General features: G+C 38.7%; 2 long non-coding RNA genes across 3 annotated transcripts; both read left to right on the forward strand.

Moving 5' to 3' along the window:
• Positions 1-2703: 2703 nt before the first annotated feature.
• On the forward strand, positions 2704-5991 carry LOC131223592 (uncharacterized). Its single transcript, XR_009160573.1, has 2 exons — positions 2704-4224; positions 5280-5991. It is a non-coding gene; the product is annotated as an uncharacterized LOC131223592 (long non-coding RNA).
• A 3885-nt stretch (positions 5992-9876) lies between these two features.
• On the forward strand, positions 9877-13496 carry LOC131223591 (uncharacterized). Of its 2 annotated transcripts, none has more exons than XR_009160572.1 (3): positions 9877-10017; positions 10207-10373; positions 13387-13496. It is a non-coding gene; the product is annotated as an uncharacterized LOC131223591 (long non-coding RNA). The 2 variants fall into 2 exon arrangements; XR_009160571.1 differs by lacking the exon at positions 13387-13496 and adding an exon at positions 10929-11251.
• Positions 13497-16663: the final 3167 nt, after the last annotated feature.

Below are 16663 nucleotides of genomic sequence, written 5' to 3' on the forward strand. Positions count from 1 at the left end.
TATGCCACAGAAGTTTCATATCAGGATAAGTTTTTTATGTTTTCACTTCATCCTAATGGGAATGACCTCATAAACAGTTTTGATGACATATAAACATCAAGGTAGAGCCCAGGAAAGTTTCAACGGTAGGAAACTTTCCCCAGTTTTCCCTCTCATATGGCCCAGTACTTGAGTTTTGGATCCACCTCATTTTCGGTCATGTCCTAAAATGAGCTCGCGAAATGGATGGACAAGGTGGATTTTTTATGAACATCACAGTGGGCCCCACCTAGTATCCCAGCGTAAGAACCTCTTGCAAAAGCCTTTCTAGGAAATCCACTTCCGGCACGGATTGGGGGCCCTAGAGACGAATGGTCCTATCAAGAGCTCTGTAGAGCCCACCATGATATATGTGTTTTATCCACACCATCCATCCATTTTGATAAATTTAGGGCATGAGCCCAAAATGTAGCCAAATATGTGGCTCAAGTGGACCACACCATATTAAGTCGTGGTGGGAATGATATCCACCGTTGAAGCTTTCTTGGGGCCCACCGTGATGTTTATTTGCCATCCAATCTATTCATAAGGTCTACCTGGATGAAGGGAAAACATAAATATTACCTTGATCCAAAACCTTTTTAGCCCCCAATTTTTTTTTTAATGGTGGCCATTCAATGACCACTTTTATGTGTAGTGTGGTCCACCTAAGATTTGGATTTACCTCATTTTTTGGCCCATACCCTAAAATGATTTGTCAAAATGAATTGATGGTGTAGATACATCATATTATGTTGAGGTGCCCCCATGGTCAGGGTCCCACCATATTACGTACCTTTGAAACCAATGGAATTACCAACACATCTCAACATTATTTTATTACGGGAACTTTGTGGGCTCCACACTAATGTATGTGCTATATCCACTCCTCCCATTCATTTCTTCATATCATTTTAGCCTATGCGCCTAAAAATGGGGCAGAGCTAAAGCTCAAGTGGACCACACCAAAGAAAACAATGGTTTCAATGGTGGCGTCATTATTCCCATTCCCACTATTTCCCATGATGTGGTCCACACGATCTTTGGATCTGCCCCATTTTTTGGCTCAGGCTTTAAAATTATCTGAAAAAATGAATGGACAGCATGGATATAATGCATGGCGCCCACACGATCTGTCTCATTTTTTTAGCCAAGACCTATAAAAAAATAAAAAATAAATAAAGATGTTTAGGTGAGACCCGAAATCACCCAAGATGGTGCGGGTGAGTCCGTTTTTCCAAATCATTTTAGTGTATTATCCAAAAACTGGAGCACATCCAATTATCAAGTGGACCATACCAAAGGAAAAAGTGATGATTGACTATTAAAATGCCACAAAAGTTCTAGATCAATCATATATTTGTTTTTTCCTTTCATCCAAGCTTATGTGAACTTATCAACAGATTGGATGGTAACTACAAAACATTAAGGTGAGCCCTAAGAAGGTTTTAATGGTAGGGCCTTCAATCAATATTGTTTCCTATGGCATGATCCACTAGATAATTGGATCTACTTCATTTTTGGGATGGTGTCGTATATTGAGGTGGCAAGACGGATGGTGTGGATATACATATCTTAATACATTTATAAATGTTATGCATTATATTTGAATATATTTGCCTTAGTTTACTTTAATCAGACAATGAATAACTTAGGACCCTATACAAAGGAAACCTATTGTGTGCACTTTTTTTTTAGATGTTATGCTTTAAAAGTGTGTATTAAGATCTTTTTTAACAATTCTTGAATTTTCATTGAAAGATTCAATCATTTTCCCAATGTTTCCCCATGTTTCCTAAAAAGTGCGATAAATTATGTGATACAAACGATATATCGCGTGCGATAACCGATATGTATCTGTATCCTAAGGGTGTGATACATTGCGCGATATCGATATTTCGAGCACTGGGATCAGTTGAGCTATCGAAAGATGTGGTGGGGTTTCACTTTCTGAAAGTGCGACCAAAGTAGTTGTTATAACGAAATGGAAATAAGAACAAGGAGATTTTGCAATTTGGGGGCTTCGAGTCCAATGTCATTACCATTGCGATCATTGAATTAGTATGAGTGAGCCTTTTGGAATCTTTGGCTATTGGCAAAAAGGATTTTATATATATATACACACATATACATATACATATACATATATATACATGTATACATATACATATATACATATACATACACATATATATACATATACATACACATATATACGGAAATGCTCACCTGCGAACCAGTTCGTACGTAGTACATACGAACTTTTTTGAGAACTCATCATATCTGATGAATCTCGCAAATCTGAACGGTCCACATGAAGCAGAACCTCATGAAACCCCCTGCTACAAATTTTTTACTTTGATCCGAAACTTTGGTGGGCCATGAAAAATGCAAACAGTTTCTTCCCTTGATTTGAATTTCTCTTTGCTATGGCCCACCAGAATCTTAGATCAGGGTGAAAATTCACCCCCTAAGGTTTCATGGGATTCCGCATCTTATGGACCGTTCGGATTCGACACCCATGACACGTGTGCAAAGGTGCGCACGTGCGTAGGTGCGTAGGTGAGCATGCCTCTATATATATATATATATATATATATATATATATATATATATATATATATATATATATATATATGTATGTATATATATATATATATATAAAGCCAAGAAAAAATTAAAAATGTAAGAGCTTGCTCGCCGTAATCTGAAATATGCATTCCCCATGTCGTTATCATTTCAGTTTAGTGCTTTACTGCGAAGTGAGCTTTTTGGAATTTTCGTCTATTTGGCAAAAAGGATTATATAAAAAAAGTAGAGAAGAAGAAAAAAAAAAAAAAGTGTAAGAGCTTGCTCGCCATAATCTGGAGTAGGGGCATGTCGTTACCATTGCAATTCAATGCTTTAGTGTGAAGTGAGCCTTTTGAAATCTTCAGCCATTGGCAAAAATGATTATATAATACAGGAGGGAGTATGAAGAAGTGAAAAAAAATGAAATAAAAGTTTACAGATAGTAAAAGGCCTTAAGAGTGTCTAGGAAAGTTTAATATCCTCACACCTCAAGACTCTCGAAATCTTAACCTCCATTTCGTCATCTCTCCTCATTAATGGTGCGGTAAAATCAAATAAAGAAATATTTTTAATTACAAGTTTGAATCAAGACCATAACCAATCTAACTTCAATAGTGTCACCTTGCTGCATAAATTTCTTATACATATGTGCACTCAAACTCTTCCTAAATAAATTGCTCATTTTGTTGAATTAAGGTAATTTTTTTCTTCCTCTTAAATTATTTTTCATTGCCCTTTCATGCTCCTAATGTCTGTGAAACTAACATCGCGACTACGATCACTCACTCATGATCACCTGTGTATCTTCAACAAGTGCTCCTACTACAATTTTTTAGTAAGAAACTGCTTCAATATTGTCTATGAATATGCATTGTCTTTGCTTGTTAGGTGCAAATTGAGAGAAGAAATAATGTTGTCGGGGCCTCTAATACTTGCTTGTTAGATGGAAATTGAGAGAAGAAACAACACTATTAGAGCCTCTAATACTTCTGGAGTGTTTGCGAATATTATACTTTATATAGAGCTTAACTTTCAAGAGAGCTTAGAAAATCTCTTACCTTTGAAACCATTGAACTCCAATGGTATTGTGTTTATTCCACGTCATAATAATGTTTTTTTAGCCAATTAACCTGAACGATGTCCAGTTTCAAAAGTGTCCATGGATTAGAAGTTAGGATTGTTCAACCAATCTTTTTTTTAAGGTAATTGTCCAACCGATCTCTGAGTGACTCAGTAACAGTGGGACTCACAAGTTAGTCAGTTTAACTTGAGTTAAATTTTTTTCATGTGTATGATATCTCAGTGCCTACATATTTCATGTGTCCAACCAATCTTTTAGATCTGACTTCTTTTAGTATCTGTATTAAGTGTTTTTTTTCTTCAGAATTTCATGTCTTAAACTGCTAGATCTGATGCCATCTTTGTGAAACTACGTCATGAAACAATGGTGATATTGTTTGTGTTTTTCTTGGTTTTGCTGTCCGAATTAGGAAGTGGGGAATGATCAAATTACAAATACCTTCCTTGGCATTTCTGCTAGATCTGGGCTCCAAATTGCAATTGTGTTATTTTCGATTTTGACCTGAACAAGATTCAACTGCCAATTCAAGGGCTACTTTCTTATTAAGAATGCTAGTAAGAATAGAGAATAGTTAGTTTTTTTTTTTTTTTTGTCATTCCTCCATGATCGTAAACCTAACAAAATTCAATTCATTAGGTGTCCAAACATAGCATAGGGGTTCATTTGGATGCCTGTAAATGGGCCAAGTTGTAAATGATTACATTTACACTCTGTATTTGGATGGCCTTTTTTGCCTGTAAATCATTTTTAGGCTGTAAATAATTTACAGCATTTACCCTCATTTCATTTATATACAAAAAATTCATATTTCATTTACAGGCCCTCCACTTACGGCCTAACGATTATAAATGGAAAGATTGGCTCTACATTTACATGACTTAAACAATTTACAGGCTATCCAAACACAGACGATCATTTACAACTTAGAACCATACAGGACAGGCTGTAAATGACTTACAGGTGTAAATTACCTGTAAATCATTTTTAGGCATCCAAATGACCCCTAAGTCTATCAGATTCTGTACAATTCAAATTAACTGGGGTCCAGTTCAAATCACTGGGAGTAAACTGAACAGAAGTCAATTCAGGTGGATGCATTTTTCAGGAGGCAATGCAAAGTGGAGTCAATCGGCATAAGATGGAGTTTTGAAACTGCTTTAAAAAAAATATTTACAACTCTATACAGTCTTGTAGTTCTTTTTTCTTAATGGGAATGTCTCACCTGCAGCCATCGGGTTGTTTCTTTTGAATCAGACATCGGGTGTTTGACTCTATGCAAATATGTGGCCTGACTGATAAGCGGAGTGATCTGATTTTGCACCACTGATCTTCATGGTGGGCCCACCTAGTGCATGGCTAGAATGTCCCACAAGCATGTTGGCGTGTGTGAGAGGAGAATGCCAAAAGTTGTATTTGAGCACACTTGGCATTGCTCTATAACACAAGCAGTGACTATACCAGCTAGTTTCAGTGTTTTCACTTCTTTTCCTTTAAAAAAATTAGGTCAAGGATTCTATCGTTTCAAACTCTTCCTGGTTCATTTATTTTTCTATTTTATGCTTTTATGACCTCTAAATTTCACATTGATAATGTGTTATCGTGTTTGAAGATGGAAGGTATTCAATATTCTGGTGCTAATGCATCAATGGGGGTTGATAATAGCTTGTGGATGGATAATTTCTGCAATAATTTTAGAGTTGAAGTAATTCAACTTACAAAAGGTGAGATTGAGTTTGATATGATCGGGATTGATGCTTCACTGGCCAATGCATTTAGGATGATTCTCATCACTAAGGTACATCTTTAAAATTGGTATGTTTTTCTTATATTTTTCTTTATAATTTTCCAGATATAGTGTGCTATCAATTGGGTTTCATCCAAATTGATTTGTTTGTTTGGTATTCCTTTTTTTTTTTTTTAATTATTACTTGGGCTGATGTTTGGAATCTTTGGATATTAAAGTTTACTTATTTATATTCTTCCTTTTGTGCGGTGATCATTGTTGGTGATTTTGTTTTTTTGTTTTTTTTGGGGTTCTCACTTAAGTTAATTTTGTTTTTCATGGTGACCATTGTTATATTTTTTTATTTTTTTTTCCACATGAAATTGAAAGTCCCTCTGGATAGGGATCTTGCAGAATTAGGATTAAGCTCTAATCTCGATTTTGATGACCCATGCCCTTCATGTCAGATTCGAAGGTGCTGGCAATTCTTTTCTCCTTTCAATCACAATTTTCAATCATTTAGTTTCTTTTTCCAACTTAAAATAACTGTGATTATGTAGGGAAACTTCCTTTGTGTGACAGAATCTGATTTGGAGGATACGGGGCCTGCCTGATTTGGCAGGATCTCATTCCCAAATGGGTACTATATAAGAAGTTATTATTTTGAAGACTATGGAGCTGTTCATTTTTTTAAGGCTATGGACTCATTAATCAGTCATACCTACCAATTTGAATCCCCATTCAGGAGGGATTCTCTATCATATGTTTTCAGTGAATTGACGTTTGCTTGCACTACTCTGTCATGGTTATTTCAATTCAGTGTGAGGACATTTCGACAGGCAATAACAGGTTAGTTTTCAGTCTATGCCTTCATGTATTTAGATTAATTTGGATAAGTGGAGAGTTGTTTTATTTTGATGGGCCTGTCTTCATCATAAGAAATATCTTGTTGAGGATTGAGTTAGATGGTGAATCATTTTTTAGTGGATTGGATGATTCATTCACTAATTTATCAAAGGGGACCGAGTTAGATGGTGAATCATTTCCCATGGGGATCAACTTGAATCATTGTATAGGAACCGTAAATCACAAGATTCCAATAACAAAATTTGTTCCCATAGGTAATTTATCTGTAACTAAAGCCATGCATGAGTACCATGTCTGTTAGCTACATATGTAATAGTACAACTGCATGCATGAGCCGGTTTGACTCATTTTTAGTAACCATATGCATGAGCTATGGACATTGTTTATGTAATCAATGGTGCAGCTTAATTTTTGTGTCCAACAATTCTACCATGTTTGAATGCTTCTACCTATTGATGCCATGAGAGTTGTTTTTTTTTTCCCTTATTGTTGGCTTTTAGTATCTTTCTATGCAATAAAAAAAAGCAACTAAAAGAACCATGTTTCACAAAGCTGACATCTGGTGCTAATTAGAATGCATGAATTGTCTCCGACATTAGTTGTTTGTGATAGCTTAATCAAACTGCTGACTCTAAAAGGCACAACTGTTCTATTCCGTGTCATGCTTCAGCTCCAAACATGTTAGCTAATGGCAAGTCGAGAAGGCACTGTTCGATTCTGAGGTTGGAAGCACCAAAGATTCTGACAGTACAATGGAGAATCTTTGCCTGAGAGCCATGATAGTACAACTATCGAGACTGAATAAACCCAAATATCATGATGGAGCCTACTATCCAGTGGGCTACCTATATAACCACATACATCATGGTGGACTCAATTGTCCACTGTGCCTCCTCATAAGTTGCAAATGACGGTGGGCCTAGGCATTTTCAAAGGCAGGAGTTCAATCAAGGGACCCTGATTGCCTACTGACGCTACTAGTAGCGAGGTGCCTATTGGACAGTGTTGTATGGGCCCCAACATTATATATGCGTTTTATCCATGCCGTTTCCATATCATTTTTGGGCACGAGCCCAAAAACCAGACAGATCCAAATCTCAAGTGGACCACACCACACGAAAATAGTGGTGATTGAATGCCCACCATTAAAAACTTCCTAGGGCCCATTGTAATGTTTTTTTTCCATCCAACCTGTTGATTAGGTCAGAGAGACCTGACTACAACCAAAATTTTGTGGCCCCAAGAAGTTTTTAATGGTGGGTGTCCAATCACCATTGTTTCCTATGGTGTGGTCTATATGAGATTTGGATCGTCCTCATTTTTGGTTTTTGGCCATAAAATGATCTGAAAAAATGGATGAATGGAATGTATAAAACACATAATCATTGTGGAGGCCATAGAGCACCGTCCAATAACTACTGGCTATTGAGCAGTAGGCAATCCGCTTTCTCAATCAAGACTGTTCCCGAGGACGGAGAGGATTTTCTAAACACATCATGTGAAGCTAGAAAAACAGGTGGTTAGTAGAACATATGCATCATGGTGATTGCCCAGGGAGGTTACAAATGGGGCTCACCCAGGTTCACGTGACCCAATGGGTGGGTGGGGTGGCCCAAAACATCATGGCGGGCCCCACGTGCTACAGTGGTGGGCCCCACCAGGTTTTAACGGTGGTCTTCAATCTCTAATGTTTCAAGTGGTGGGATCTACTAATCTTTGGTTTTGATGATATTTATATTATCCCCTCCACACAGGTCACACTTGACATAGTGAATAGATTTGATGTCAAACAAATTTCACGGTGGGCCCTAGGAAGCTTTCAACGATGGGCATTCATTTACCATTGTTTCTTACAGTGAGTCCATTGTAGCTTTAGGATCAAGCTGATATGTATGTTTTCACCTCTCCCAGGTCTCGTGTGGGTCATACATGGGTTTGGGAGCAATCAACCACCATGGTGGGCCCCATCCCAGTTTCAATGGTGTGTGTTAAATTCACCGTTTCCTGTAACGTGCTCCACTTGGGATTAAGATCGGTTCACCAAATGATCTAGAAGATGGATGGACAGTGTGGATAAAACAAATACAGTACGGTGGCCTCCTCATCGCAGGTGAAACACATACATACGACGGCCCTCATTAGAGGACAGCCTGGATAGACACAGACAACATGGTTAGGTCCACAGCAGGCCCCACACACTGGGCCCTACTTAGATCTCCCATCTCAAGAAACAGGTTCCATTGATTAGATTCCCTATCTCAAGAAATAGGTCATTCCATTAGTTAGTGGACCAAAATTAACTGAACAAACAAACTGTTGTAAAAAATTCGGCACTTCTTTCTAATATCATCCACACCTACTGAGTGGACAACCTTCATCTTTATGCACGGTGAGGTCCATGTTATAGATATTCCAAATGTTTGCCATGCTGGTACATGTGGTAGTCATGTGCTTTAGCTGACTTGTACACACGTGTGGAACTACATGCCTAACATGACATTTATATTTCAGTACATGTTTTAAAAAGTTTTTCAATAAGCTACCTCATTAGGCATGTAGGTCCCCACCAAGTCCTCTATGGTGCGTGGTGGTTTCAGCACCTTTTCATTGAATCTTGAGTGTTTCATGAGCATGGCTACAACTTTAGTCATGAAGGCTATAGCTTGGATGCTGCTTTGATGTGGATGAGGGTCATTTTCATATGTATTTGACTTCCTCTTATAGGTAATGTTCGTAGCTATGGGTCCATCAGCTCTAGTAGACTCCCTTCTTCCTAAAGCTGTCATGGCTGTAAATGAAACCATGGAAGTAAAAAAAAGAACAACAGTTACGAGATGGGCATTGGACACTTGAGTGCAAGGAAAACAAAATCACAAAAATAATGATGAGCAATATTAGAAGATGTTGCATTGTGCATTAAAAAATTTAACGACGTCTCTAAAAGTTGATGGACTCCTATCTCTTTATTGGAACTATGTAATAAGCTTTCCAGTTTAAACAGAACCTGTAAGCTAGAATTCAAACTCTTTCCATGTCTAAGACCTAGTTTGAAAATTTGAACTAGACTTAGAAATCAGTCTCGGGTTTTGCTGGTGCAATCCAACTGAGACAATGACCACGGAAGAGAAAACATGGGACTTTTTTAAATATCAAAGGAAGAGAGGGTGGGAGATGGTGGAGAATCTTTTAAAACAAGTTCATTTTTTATTTTTTTTAATTCTTTATAAGAAGCTAAATGATTGATCTCCTCTTCAACCAGAGCCTTTTTATAGATGATTGCTTACCCATCAAGTTGATCTATGACTTACGGGAATGTTTTATGGATGGTTGTGCTCATTTTGACCTGAATATGTATTGTGGTTATGGGAATGTGGTTGTGCTAATTTTGACCTGTATATGTATTGTGGTCATCGGTAATGGTGGTTAGGATTTGAATTCAACTTAAAGACATTTTTTTGTTAAGTATCTTCAATTCAAGTTGTATTTCCACGGTTTCGTAATGTGATTTGAAACGGAAGTAGGAACTAGCACTTCTGACTTTTACTTTTAAATATGGCAAGAGGAAACTTTAGGTGCTACTCTTGTCAATCACAAATTGGGTTGACTTGAAGACAGTTTTTTTTTTTTTTTAACATGCCTCAGCCCTCTTGCTTTGCTTTGTGACATAGGTAGTTGTTCAACATTTGTGACGGACATGTTTTCTCGACAATCCATGGCTACTCTTTGGATGTGTTTGTGGTGGACATATGGTGTTGAGGTGGGTATCTCTATGTAAAATGACATATTTTGGCATGTTATTATTATTATTATTATTATTTATTTATTTATTTATTTACGAATCAACCAATTGCAAATTATCGGAAAAAGTATTGTTTTTCGTTTATTATCAGTCTTTTTGTTTTGCAAAACTGGTCTTCCTAATCTGATCCTATTTTCTATTGTACAGTGATAGTCAGAACTGACTCTAGTTGGATGAAGGCATGACTTGACTAAGAAATTTAAACTCAATGGCTGAACCATCCACTTTTGAAGGAAATTCAAATGTTGAAAGGATAAGTGCTTTGGCATGGCTTTATCTTTGACCAGACTACCAAAGAGCATGAAGACAATTAGGTATGAAATAATCTATGAACCGTTCTTTTGAACTTTGCTTACTAGTTACCATTCATTAGGCAATAAAGAGCCCAGAATGCCATGTGGGTTTCAAGTTCCTACCTAAATGAGTTGGGCTTGGGCTGATGAGCCTAGGCCAGATTTAGCCTAGGTCGGGCTGGCCCATGGTTCAACTGGCCCAACATGCTTTTGAGGTAGGTTTCGACCAAGCTGATTGAGTAGTGGGTCAGGTGCAGGCTAGAATATAGCCATTTGAGTAAATGGGTCAGGCCCTACCAAAAATCTGAAACAAAATAAAGAAAAGTATGGATAAACCCATTGTCTATACCCAACTCAACTTGATTTCTTAACGGGTCCAATTTATTGGTCCTGAACTCATTAAAATCAGGTTCGGGTACCCTTGGCTTCTAGTGCCCATTGACAACCCTATCAACCCTATCACGGGGATGTCTTTATTCCAACTATTTCCTTTGGTGTGGCCCGCGTAAATCACAGGCTAACCTGATTTTTTTGACCTTGGTACTAATGTGATGAGATTGCACATCTAATTGTCAGAGTGGATCTCACGCACACATACAGGAGGGCCCCGTAAAAAATCAAGGGTGGGCATAAAGTGTTTTTAACAAGTCCAACCAGTGAGTTATGGTCCACACATTGGATTACTTTCAACATATTAATCTAATGCAACATCCCACCCTTCCAAATAGGTTCGCCCCACAACAAGGATAACCTATTGAAAAATCTGCCCCATCTAATCATGGAGTTGGCCAGACCATCAAAAACAACTTTTACTACTGATAAATAGCAAGATACAAGTGAGGTCCAATAAATTTGTAAATGCCACTGATTTTCGCATGAAGAATCATATGGTGATTACAGCCTATTTGGAGGGCCCCTTAGGATTAAAAAAAAAATCAACTTGACTTGTGATTTCTGGTGGACTACACCAAAGGAAACAGTTGAGATGGAGACGTCCACGCTTGTTATGTATAAAAAACCACTCCAAATCCTAAAAACAAAAAGAGGCATAGGGTAAGGATTACCTGTACACTGTTTCCAATTATTTGATTTTGTACCTTGGATTTTACAACGCACATGCCGGCCTTCCATTAGGGCCGTCAACGGGTAAGGCTCAAGGCAGGCACATTTAAAATTCTAAATAAGTCTAACCGGGCGCGGATTAGGTACTACCTACGCCTGTTCCGAGCTAGGGACAGGCAGAGGCCCCACTGGCCACTAAGGGGCGACCATGATGTATGACTTCTATCCACACCGTCCATCCATTTTTCCATATCATTTTATAATTCTGTACCAAAAATAAAGCACATTCAAGTTTTAAATAGACCACATAGTGGAGATTAAATTCCTACCGTTGAAAAATTCTCAAGGACCACAGAAGTTATGGATCATGATGATATTTATTTTTTCACTTCATCCAAATGTATATGACCATATCAATAGGTTGGATGGAAAATAAATGACACGGTGGACACTAAGAAGGTTTCAATGGTGGGTGTCCTTAGCACTGCTACTTCCTGTGGTGTGGTCCACTTGAGCCTTGTATCAGCCTTATTTTTGGTATAGCATTCTAAAATGATATGGAAAAATGGATGGACAGTGTGGATAGAAGTCATACATCATGGTGGCCCCTCAGTGGCCTGTGGGGCCTCCCGCCTGTCCTCGGAACAGGCGGCGTATTACCTAATCCGCGCCCAGTCTAACCGTCAGGCCTTGCTCGTTTACAGCGTTACCTTTGATCATCAAACTAACCAGCACCACCTTCAATCATCAAATTGCCTGTGGACCCCCACATGAGCCTAGCACTACCTTCAATCATCAAACTGCATGTGGACCCCACACGAGATTAAGTGGCTTTGCCTAGATTGCCTGTGGCACCCTGTTGTAGAAAGTTCTCTGCACGAAGCTAGGTGGGGCCCACGGTGGTCTCTATAAGAATTCATCCTGATTATCCATTTTTCTAGATCATATTAAGAAATGAACCAAAACGAGGCAGATTCAAAATTCTAAGTGGGCTACATGACTGGAAACTGTGGGGATTGAATATCCACCATTGAAATATTCGTGGGGTGTTAAAACATTCACAGGGCCACAAAAGTTTTGGATTGGACTAATATATTTTTATGTTTTCAGTTCATCCCAATAGCAATGACCTTATGAACGATCTGGATGTGTAAATAAGGTCATTGCTATTAAAAACTTTATGTGAAGCCACAAAAGTTTTGTATATATTTGTGTTTTCTCTTCATCCAGGTGTGACTTCATTGACAGGTTGTTCGCAAGTAAACATTACAGCGAGCCCTGGTAAGATTTTAATCAACCATTGTTTCCAGTGATGTGGTCGTAGTCTTGTTGGCCCATAGATTGTGACGGGCCCTCCGTCGGGGTATACCAACTACATCTTTACTACATCTCTAGTTCCGAGTCTCAGCCAAACCGTGCCCATCAGCATCCACCCGTGGTGTGGTGGGAAGCGGATTGCGTACTGAGTAACTCAGTACCCTTCGTGTACGGAGTAAACTGTGTTTTTAGGGCGTGAATGTAAAAACAAAGCAAATTAAAATCTCAAGTGGACCACACCATAGGAAAAAGTTTGATTGAACCTCTACCATTGAAAATTTTTGGAGGCCAAAGAAGTTTTGGATCAAGCTGATGTTTGTGATTTCTCTTCATCCATGTCGTTGTGATCTTATGAACAGGTTGGATGATAAATAAAAATTACTTTAGAACCTAGGAAGGTTTCAATGGTGGAAATCATTATTCCACACTGTTTCCTATGTAATGGTCCACTTGAGCTTTGGATTTACTTCAATTTTGGAAACAACCGCTAAAATTAGTAGTAAAAATAGATGGACGGTGTGGATAAACCACATACATTCACAGTGGGCCCAACTGAGTTTACTCAGTATGATAAAAGTGATCCGATTTCGGTGCGTCCACTCGTGAGTAGTGAGTAGTGACGCTCTTCTTGTTAACTATTGTTCCACTTTTCTAGGTGTTATTAGCTGAAGAGGAGGCGTGACAGATATCTTGGAGACGGATTGGCTACTCCCCTTGCCACCGGCCATTGGCTGGTGGTCGGTGCTCTGTGGGCCCCACCAGGATGTATGTGTTTCATCCATGTCGTCCATCTATTTTATATATAATTTTATGGTATAAAAAAAATTTGAGGTATATATCAATCTCAACTGGACCACATTACAGGAAACAGTGTTGAATGAACATTGACCATTAAAAACATGTCGGGGGCTATAAAAGTTTTGGATCAAGCTGATATTTATTTTTTCCCTTCATCTGGGTTTTTATGACCTAATCAACAGATTGGATGTCAAATAAACACTACAGTGGGCCTTAGGATGATTTTAATGGTGGATATCCAATCATTATTGTTTTCCTGTGGTGTGGTCCACCTAAGACTTATGTTCCTGTCATTTTGTTGTACCAATCCCTAAAATGATCTGTAAAAATGGATGAACGGAATGGATGAAACACATACATCATGGTGGGGCCACGGAGCACCAACCACTAGGCGCAGGGCTGGTGGTGTCTGGGGGAGTAGCCAATCCGTCTATCTCGGGATGTAGATTTCTGCTAAAGCGTTCGCCGAAAGTCCTGCGCTAGGATGTAGTTGGGGCCACGTTTCTGAAAAATAGACCTCGTCCATCGGTTTTTTGGCTACGTTTCTGAAAAATCCACCTCGTTCATCCGTTTTCCAGATCATTTTATCATTTTAGGACATTAGAATAAAAATATTGTGAAACTCAAGGTGGCCGTATAAGAAGGAAAATTAGATAGAGTTTAGTACCGTTGGAACCTTTCTGGGCTCCACCTCGAGGTTTATATGCCATCCAAACCGTTTATAAGGTTATTCCCGCTTAGATTTGGTGAAAAACACAAGAAATTTAACTTATACGAGACTTTTGTGGTTATAGGAATGTTTAAACGGTGGTCATTGAATCTCCACTGTTTCCTCTCATTTGGCACACTTGAGTTTTGAATCCAACTGATTTTTGGTATCATGTCCTGAAATGATCTGGGAAAACATATAGACGGACTAGATATTTAAGAAACATTATGGTGGGCCTCACCAAGCATCACAGCTGCCAAAGGCTTCTGCAGTAAATCGGCCTCCGATGTCTCGCATTTCACCATTGGTGTACTGCACAGCACCACAACGGTACTATCGGTATAAATTTGAAACGGATTGGCTACTCCTACCCCCGGCCCACCATGATGTATTCCGTGGGCCCACCATGATGTATGTGTTTCTTCCATGCGGTCCACCTATTTTTCTAGATCATCTTAGGGTATGAGAACGAAAATGAGGTATATCCCAATCTCAAGTGGACCACATTACATTAAACAGTGTTGAATGACTGTAGATCATTAAAAACTATTTGGGGGCCATAAAAGTTTTCGATCAAGCTGATATTTATTTTTTTACATTCATCTAGGTCTGTATGACCTAATCAACATATTGGATGTCAAATAAACGGTACAGTAGGCCTTATGAGTATTTTAATGGTGGATATCCAATCACTATTGTTTTCCTGTTGTGTGGTCGAACTGAGATTTATAACCCTCTCATTTTTGGGATTCGATATAAGATTATCTTTAAAAATGAATGAACAGCATGGATGAAACACATACATCATAGTGGGGCCCACAGAGCACCGACCACCAGCCAATGGCTGGTGGCAGGGGAGCATCCAATCCGTTTTCGCGGGTAAATGATAGAAAAGTTCTCGCACGGGATCCTTACTCTTGCTCGGGTGGTAGACTCCCACGAGTTTCAACACCCGGTCAAGGGTTCAAATATCCATAGGTGGTGAAATTCCACCAGTGTGAGTGTGTAGGGTGTGTGTGCGTGTGTAAAAATAAAAAAAGGTTCTTGTATGAATGATAGGAAACAGTGGCCCAAAAAAATCAATTTTTTGAATAGGCCCGGCCTAGAGACCCGGCTCAACCAGCTCAAATCTAAGCCTTGTCCCGCCCATTGCCAGGTGTACTAATGATTGCATTCGCATGCCAAAGTGGAAGCGGATTGGCAAATGTACCGCACACCAGCTACATAGCTGCTGTAGGTATGTGCCGTGCGAAGATGAGCACCGACGCTCCTCGAGCTCCGAGCTGTACGAACGGTTCAAAGGAGATCAAACTTACATGGGCCTCATAGTGATGTATTTATTATATCTACACCGTTCATCTATTTTTAGAGATCATTTTAGAGTATTAACCAAAAAAAGAATCATATCCAAAGATCATCTGGACCACACCACAAATAGTAACGGAGATAATGATTCTCACCGTTAAAAATTTTTTATGGCCCACCATAAAGTTTATTTTCCATCCAATTTGTTCATAAGGTCACGAAGACATGAATTAAGATGAACAACAATTTTTATACTGATCCAAAACTCCAGTGGCCCCAAAAAGGGTTTCAATGGTAGACGTTCAATCCTCCCCTGCTTTTTGCAGTGTGGTCCACTTGATAGTTAGATCTGTCTTAGTTTTCATCTAAGAGCCTCAGGATGAGGTCACAAAATGCATGAACAGTTTAAATATAGCACATACCTCGTGATCAAACCAACGGAAGTTGCTGACGTCCATACAGCAGCTATATAACGATGTGAGGTACACCAGCAAATCTGTTTCCTGCCAAAGTGGATGCGGATTAGCTGTGAGAGGTTGAGCAGCGAGACTTGGGAAGCGAATTGGCTGGTGTACCATACACCAGTTATATAGCTTGTGTATTTATGTTAGTAAGTTTTGTGAGTCCCATTATAAAGTATGTGTTATATCCAAATGGTTTATCCATTTTACAAGTATGTCTTAAGACTTGAGCTGAAAAATAAGATGGATCTAAAGATCAATTGGACCACTCTGCAAAAAGAAGTGGGGGATTAAATGTCTACCATTGAAACCCTTTTGGGGGTCATAGAAGTTTTGGATCAATATGAAATTTGTTTTAACTCTTCATCCATGTATTTTTAACTTTATTAACAGATTAGATGGAAAATAAACGTTATGGCAGGCCCTACGAATTTTTAATGGCGAAAATCATTACCTCCGCTGCTATTTTTGGAGTGGTCTATTTGAGCTTTGGATATTATTCATTTTTTGTCTAATTCTCTAAAATGATCTAAAAAAATGGATGAACCGTGTGGATATAATAAATACATCATTGTGGGTCCATGTAACTTTGATCTCCTTTAAATGGTTCATACAACTCGAAGCTCGAGGAGCATCGGCGCTTGTCTTGGCACAACAAG

The sequence above is a fragment of the Magnolia sinica genome, chromosome 13 (assembly GCF_029962835.1).
Source record: "Magnolia sinica isolate HGM2019 chromosome 13, MsV1, whole genome shotgun sequence".
In the NCBI taxonomy this organism is placed as follows: domain Eukaryota; kingdom Viridiplantae; phylum Streptophyta; class Magnoliopsida; order Magnoliales; family Magnoliaceae; genus Magnolia; species Magnolia sinica.